At 40.2% G+C, this 7,590-nt stretch overlaps 1 long non-coding RNA gene across 1 annotated transcript in view; it reads left to right on the top strand.

Moving 5' to 3' along the window:
- The window catches only part of LOC107677398 (uncharacterized), a 16,856-nt gene that overhangs the window by 1,843 nt on the left and 7,423 nt on the right, over positions 1-7,590 (top strand). The window contains exon 2 of the long non-coding RNA XR_001632834.1: positions 356-358. This is a non-coding gene — a long non-coding RNA (uncharacterized LOC107677398). The remainder of the gene's footprint in view (positions 1-355; positions 359-7,590) is intronic.

Genomic DNA, 7,590 nt, shown 5'->3' with positions numbered 1-7,590 from the left:
TATGTGGAAAATAATGTTTTTTTTAACCTTAAACCGCATAAACACATTTCATTACACCAAATACACAAAATAATGTTATTTTTAGCAGCATCATATGACTCCTTTAATATTTTTCTCCTTCATTTACGAAGATCATCTCCTCGCTGACTCCGCAAGAAGCCGAAGAAGGAAGAAGCTCAGCCTGCTGCTCGCCGCCGTAGAAGAGCCCCGGCAGTGGAAGAAGCAAGAAGCTTTCCCCTACGGCTATTTGCCATCTTTAAGAGCAAATTTTGTAGCAAATTTCCTGCGACACTGTTTCAAATGTCGCACCGTGAGTGTGGCTCATGCAGTGCACCCCTGCATGAGCCACAGTGAGTGCGTTACCTGCTTGGGCAGCAGCATTCCTGTATAAATACCTTACAAAATTCACCGTTATGTTTTAATTACCTTAGAATAAGCCATTTCAATCTTCATACACCGCGGCTCCCCCTCCATGGTTAAGTCGCCGTTTTGCGCCGCCATATTTCTACAGTAGCCCTAAACGGACAAACTACTCTACAGAGCGTGTTTCGTCACTGTTGTTCTTCTTCGATTCTTCCTCGTGTTCCTCATGTTTTTAGAGGCAACTTGCATCGTTGCTACGTTGTATACGCACGAAGAAGAAGAACTAGTAGTAATCATTGTGTGGTTTATTAGAAGAAGAGGTCGTTCGTAGAAGCAAGAAGAGTAAGCTGCTTCACTGCTCTTACCTTGTACTAACTAGCATGCAAAAAGCTAGGTAAAGTCAGCAAATAAAACACTAACACAATGATGAACATGTAACAATACTATTCGCAATAACATATCGGTTTACTAAATAATTAATTACATATAATTTCTTAATTTATCTTTGTAAAGAAACCTCAATGCTCGACTGGCTACTCTCTGCTGTCTCAGATGACGACATCTTTGTCCTGTGTCGGCAACCGTAGCTTCTCAGGGGGAGGGGCTAATCCGCTTATTGCAATTCGCAACATCACCGCTAGATGTCGCTAAAATCTACACACTGCACCTTTAAACCCCCCCCAACAGAAATAGTATGAAATATATTTATGCATTTAAATTATAGTAGTACCATGAAGAAATAAACTTTAAGAAATAAGCCGCTTTATTGACCGTTTTTGACACTTACAAAAAAAGGATTTACAAAAATCACATTTACATTTATTTACATTTATGCATTTGGCAGATGCTTTTATCCAAAGTGACTTAAAGTGCTCTTATAATAGGGACCCTTAATCCCCTGGTCTGGAGCAACCTGGAGTAAAGAGGAGTGGCGGCTGAAGAGATCGAACTAGCAACCTTCTGCTTACCAGTTCAGTGTTAGCCCACTACAAAAGTAATAAAGCTACAGCAAAAATTAACATGTAATTGTAAACATATGAAATTGGCAAGAAATGGAATGCTGACAACATGAATTGTAAAATGTTTTAACCTGTGTAAATGTTTTACAGGTAGTCATGCTCATGGAGAGCAGGCACTCTTTGGAGAATATTGGAGCAGACACAGCAGCAGGCAGATTGTCCCGCACATGTACTCCCGCTTATTTCATTAACTTTATTTGCATTAATTCATTGCTTGACTGAAAATTTAGATGTATTCACCTTGGCAGCATAGTGTGTATTCATGCATATCTATGGCATAGCTGAATGATGAAACAAATTACATTTTGCTTATTTTACTAAAACACAATTTTCTGTAAAAAAAATTTAAAAAAATAAAAAATTGGACGCAAGACCAGCTGTTACTTCTTGCCAAAATGGTTAATGAAAACAAGGATATAATCAAAGGAAAATTTGGAATTGGGGTAACCTTTATATAGTTAGGTCAATATATAGTTGGACACAGGCACAATTTCTGAGCTTTAATTTGAGGGTATTCTCATCAAAATTGGAGAAAAGGGAATTAGGGAATTGCAGCTCTTTAATATGCACCTCCCCCTTTTTTCAAAGGACCACAAGTAATTGGACAATTGACTCAAAAGCTGTTTCATGGACAGGTGTGGGCTATTCCTTTGCTATTTCTACATCAATTAAGCAGGTGAAAGTTCTGGAGTTGTGCCATGTGATTCAAAGTCTGCCATTTGCATTTGAAAGCTGTTGCTGTGAACCCACATCATGTGGTCAAAGGAGCTCTCCGCAAGTAAAACAGACAATTGTGAGGCTTCAAAAACAAAACAAGAAAAACAACGGACTGGTGAGCTCAGAAACATAAAAAGGCCTGGACGTCCATGGAGGACAACAGTTGTGGATGATCGGAGGATCCTCTCTATGGTAAAGAAAAACCCTTTCACAACATCCAGCCAAGTGAAAAACAGTCTTTAGCAGGTAGGCGTGTCACTGTCAAAGTCTACTATCAAGAGAAGATTTAATGAGAGCAAAAAAAAAGCAATTTTTCCAGCTAAAGTCAGATCATTGATGATTCAGTGATGTCAGCATCCAGTTCAGCTCTCTTCCAATAGTGTCTGTGCAATCAGTCAAGCGTCCCCAACTAAGCAAGCCAAAGGCAACAGTGGCAAGGAACCAAAACTCCATCTGTGACAGAAATGAAGAAAAAAATCCTTGGGAGAAACCTCAGTCGGGGTGGGGGGCAGTTCTCCTCTGGCCGGACAAAACCAGCATGGTGTGTTTTAATTCCAGGCTGCAACCTTGTCTGGTTCCCGTGGTCTTGTGCCGATGGTCGTCGAGGTGATGAGGTCTTCACAGAGGATCTGTCTCAGGGGCGCATCTAGTTGACATGGTCTCTGCTGACATTCAGGGCTGTAGAGGTCGTCTCTAGGTGCTGATCCACCATCTGGTCTGTATATGGACCGGACCTGGGTGGCTACAGTGACCATCTGATCTGGATACAGACTGGATCTGTATGGCTACGGTGACCTCGGAATAAGAATGAAAGAGAATAATATTAGCGTAGATGCCGTACTTCTTACGATGTAGCGAGTACATCTGGTGTTATGGGAAGTGTTCCCCTTTCCGGTTGACCTAGTTAATGCAGCCTAATAAAAACCCTTTCACAACATCCAGCCAAGTGAAGAACAGTCTTTAGGAGGTAGGTGTGTCACTGTCAAAGTTGACTATCAAGAGAAGACTTAACGAGAGCAAATACGGAGGATTCACCACAAGGTGAAAACAAGGCCTGATTAGACTTTTCTAAAAAAATAAATAAAAAAAAAAACATCTAAAAAAGCGAGAACACTTCTGGAAAAAACATTCTTTGGACGGATGAAATTAAGATCAACCTGTACCAGAATGACGGGAAGAAAAAAGTATGGAGAAGGCTTGGAACATCTCATGATCCAAAGCATACAACATCATCTGTGAGACATGGTGGAGGCAGTGTGATGGCATGGGCATGCATGGTTTCCAGTGGCACTGGGTTACTGGTGTTTATTGATGACGTGACAGAAGACAGAAGCAGCCAAATGAATTCTGAAGTGTATAGGGATATACTGTCTGCCCAGATTCAGCCAAATGCAGCAAAGTTGATTGGACGGTGCTTCATAGTACAAATGGACAATCAAAACATACAGCAAAAGCAACCCAGGAGTTTTTGAAGGTAAAAAAGTGGAATATTCTGCTATGGCCAAGTCAATCTACTGATCTCAACCCGACTGATCATGCATTTCACTTTTCTGAAGACAAAACTAAAGGCAGAAAGACCCACAAACAAACAACAACTGAAGTCAACTGCAGTAAAGGCCTGGCAAACATGTGCGTAGCCAGCTATGAGGTCACCGAGGGTCAGACCTCTGTATTTTTCCGAGGTGTACTTTGTGAAATAATTGGCTAATAATAGTATTAACTCTTCCTTCATGCTGCAAGGATATTGCACAGCACCAAGATCAAACTTAAACCTCCTCATCTGAGCTGCCTCTGCCGTCTGTCACGGTAACAGTCACCGCTTGTCAATGTCAAAAAATATTTGAGATGACCAATCAAATCAAAGTAGGCATTGAAATTCGTGATATGCAGCTTTTGTGAACATAAAGCCTTATGTTCACAGAAGCTGTATATCACAAATTTCAACGCGACGCTTCAGTTAGCGGCTATAAAGTGCGAGATAAGATGTAAGCAGCCAAACATTTCATATCTGACAGCTGTTTTACGATAGAAATTTTAAACGACTGACAAAAATAATCAGGAATGCAAACTAATAAACTTGTCTAATTTCGCCATGACGTGATTCATGTAATGTGATTTGTAACTGTCAATGTGAAGGGACAAGAAACAATATTAAGAAAGCCATTTCATCATATATGGGGATTTGGGACCTCGGTACTTTTCAAACCCTGGCTACGGCCCTGCTGGCAAAGCATCACAAAGGAGGAAACCCAGTCTTTGGTCATGTCCATGGGTTTTAGACTTAAGGCAGTCATTGCCTGCAAAGGATCCTCAACAAAATATTCAAAATGAACATTTTATTTATGATTATATTTATTTGTCCAATTACATTTGAGCCCCTGAAAATGGGGGGACTGTGTATAAAAATGGTTGTAATTCCTAAGCATTTTATGTTATATTTTTTGTTCAACCCCTTGAATTAAAGTTTAAAGTCTGCACTTCAATTTCATCTTGATTGTTTCATTTTAATTCTATTCTGGTGGCATACAAAGCAGGTTTATTAGCTGCATATTCGCCTAGGCTGCTTTAGGGATTGTCTGCAAATTTACCTCACAGTACAAAACTAATCGTGGTAGTGAAATCTTTGTAGGACTGTCTACTCTATAGTACAACGGCAAGAGAAAGCGAATGTCTGGCGAATGTCGAACCTAAAACTAACTTTACGGCGCTAGAATAGCAATTATAAAGAAAATGCAAAGCGTTGCGTTCTTCTGACCTCATCTGCTTGCCTGTATAGTTTGCATCATCAGTAAGGTGTATACCGAGATCTGAGGTTTTGTTTATGTCACTGTATTAGTTAATTGAGGTGTGTTAAGCATTGGGGAATCCTGGAGTGTGACCTAAGAGGGAAACCCCAGTATTACAACTCAGCGTCACACAAGTCATGATATAAAGTTAAGGAAACTAAGCAACCGAAAACAATATATGTCTTAGATGTGATGTTAATTCTGTATATCAGCGTCGGGTAAAAGATTATTATAATCTATTATAAACGGGGGAAACGATTAACAGCGAAGATGCTGAATTAAAGTAAAAACAGCTTTTCTTAATCAGCTTTTCCACATACATATACTGGCCTTGATAATCATAACTTCTATTTACCGCTTGCTCCATTTCTGCAGATCAGTTTTTGTGAATGAATGACTTGCTCTACCTGTTGCTTTGGTCTCCATCAACACCTGCTTACTAACAGCAGATGGAGATCATGCATCGGTTCCCAAATGGGTACTGCAGTTCCCAAATGTGCAATGCTGAATTTTCTGCCAAATTTGAAACACTGAATTTGTGGAAGCGAATTTGTAAAGTGAAATAAAATTGAATTAGTGGAAGCGAATTTGTAAAGTGAAATTAAATGGACTGAAAATTGCTTGTCAAATATTATACATCGTATTTTTTAACAGATTGAATATTTCGGAAGTGAACTCTGGAAGGTGAATATGAATTATTGAATTTTTAATTATGAAAATGTGTGTGAAATGTTTTGAATTGAAATATTCACAGCTTAAATAAACAACTATGTTAAATTTCAGACCCTAAAAATGCAAACCATGAAAATACAAGGCATTAAAATGCAAGCACTGTTAATGCAATGCATTATTTTTTTCAGTTGGTGCAATTCAACATGCTTTTTTCTTTCAAACACATTTGTCATTACTTTTCTTCCATAAAAGCTTCCAATGACAGCACTGAGGCTGATCACACGGGATGAAGCTCAAATCTTAAATGAATCTAGGGATCCAAAAACCTAATAATATATTTGTTCATATAACAACATTACACGACAGCTAAATTTAAGTGAGAATTCCACTAAATGCTTATAAATTTTAGTCTATTCGTTTACACTGCTGCCACTGCACGGAGATGAACAAACTCTTCTTCTGCTGCGCTTTGTTCCTGTAGTCCCTCTAGCGGTTCGGCTGTGTGGATGCAGAAAGACACACGGACGCAGACACGAGACAGCAACGCCTGTGCTGTACAATAGCAAAAGTTGTCACTCCAAATGTTTATTTGAAGCTTTGTTTTTTCGCCAAAATATATCATCCAAATCCTTTGTTAGAACTGAGATTAATTGCGGTACAAATGCGTACCGAACCAAGGGTGGCGAACAGTACGGTTCAGTCTTTTACCGTGAACCGTTGCACCCCTAACTGAAACAAGCATTACAGAACTCACCAGTACTGATGCAACCAGACCAGATGTCTTCACAGACCATGCTGCACTTGCCTGGGCCTTCAACTGTCCAAAGACCTCCTCACGCCTAACCCGCTGGATCCTCTGTCTGCAACAATTCAACCTTCAGGTCCATCATAGAAAGGGCTGCCTCAACATGGGACCCGATGCTTTATCCCGGGTATATGAGCCATTTTCTCCTTGACTCTACATATCACACCACTCGTCTACCTTACCACACTCTCTGGAAGAAATTGCTTAAGCTCAACGTTTGGGCAATACCATCCCTTACCTCCAAACTGGCATCCAACCTCGCTCAGTCAAAGAACAGCCCATCACCTTTGAATACCACCAAGGGGTGTGGTACCGCAAAGTTCCTTTAAGACATAAGGGAGAAAAGTATCGCTATCGTTGTCGCTAACAACCGAATTTCTGCATTATTACCATAACAATCCCCTAGGAGGCCATCTTGGACAGTTAAAAATGCTGTTAAAAATCCTAGAGGTGGCATGGTGGCCGTCCATCAGGAAGGACGTTTGTATGCCAAAAATACAAACCCAGCAATACAAAACCATCTGGACTTTTACAGAGCACACATCTCACTGAGCCTGAACACACTTTAGGGATGGACCTGATGGGTCCATTCCCCACCAGTAAAAAACAGAACACTTACCTCCTTGTCATTGTTGATTATTACACCAAGTGGGTGGAAATGTTTCTACTTAGAGATGCTAAGACCCAGAAAATAGTGAAAATCCACCAGGAGGAGATATTTACCCATGGGGGGTCCCGAGGTACCTGGTGTCTGACAGGGGTCCCCAGTTCACCTCCAGCATTCTGGGCGATCTATGCAAGACATGGGGTTGTGTTCAGAAATTAATAACAAGCTACCACCCACAGGCAAATTTAACTGAAAGAATAAACCGAACAGTAAAAACCATGATTGCTGCCTATGTTGGTCAACACGTTTTTTTGACGGCTACGCTGATCTAACCACTGACTGATACAACAGCAGCAGTGCTGATCACTTAAAGGGGCCATATGATGCTGCTAAAAAGAACATTATTTTGTGTATTTGGTGTAATGAAATGTGTTTATGAGGTTTAAAGTAAAAAAAAAAACATCATTTTCCACATATTGGTCATTATTGTTTCTCCTCTATTCTCCCGCCTTTTTTGAAATGCGTCGATTTTTACAAAGCTCATCGATCTGAAAAAGCGAGGTGTGCTGTGATTGGCCAGCTATCCAATGCGTTGTGATTGGCCGAATACCTCAAGTGTGT

The sequence above is a fragment of the Sinocyclocheilus anshuiensis genome, unplaced genomic scaffold, assembly GCF_001515605.1.
Source record: "Sinocyclocheilus anshuiensis isolate Anshui unplaced genomic scaffold, SAMN03320099.WGS_v1.1 scaffold849, whole genome shotgun sequence".
NCBI classification, from domain to species: domain Eukaryota; kingdom Metazoa; phylum Chordata; class Actinopteri; order Cypriniformes; family Cyprinidae; genus Sinocyclocheilus; species Sinocyclocheilus anshuiensis.
The sequence above is the reverse complement of the archived record's forward strand: the minus strand, read 5'-3'. Positions and strand labels throughout refer to the sequence as shown.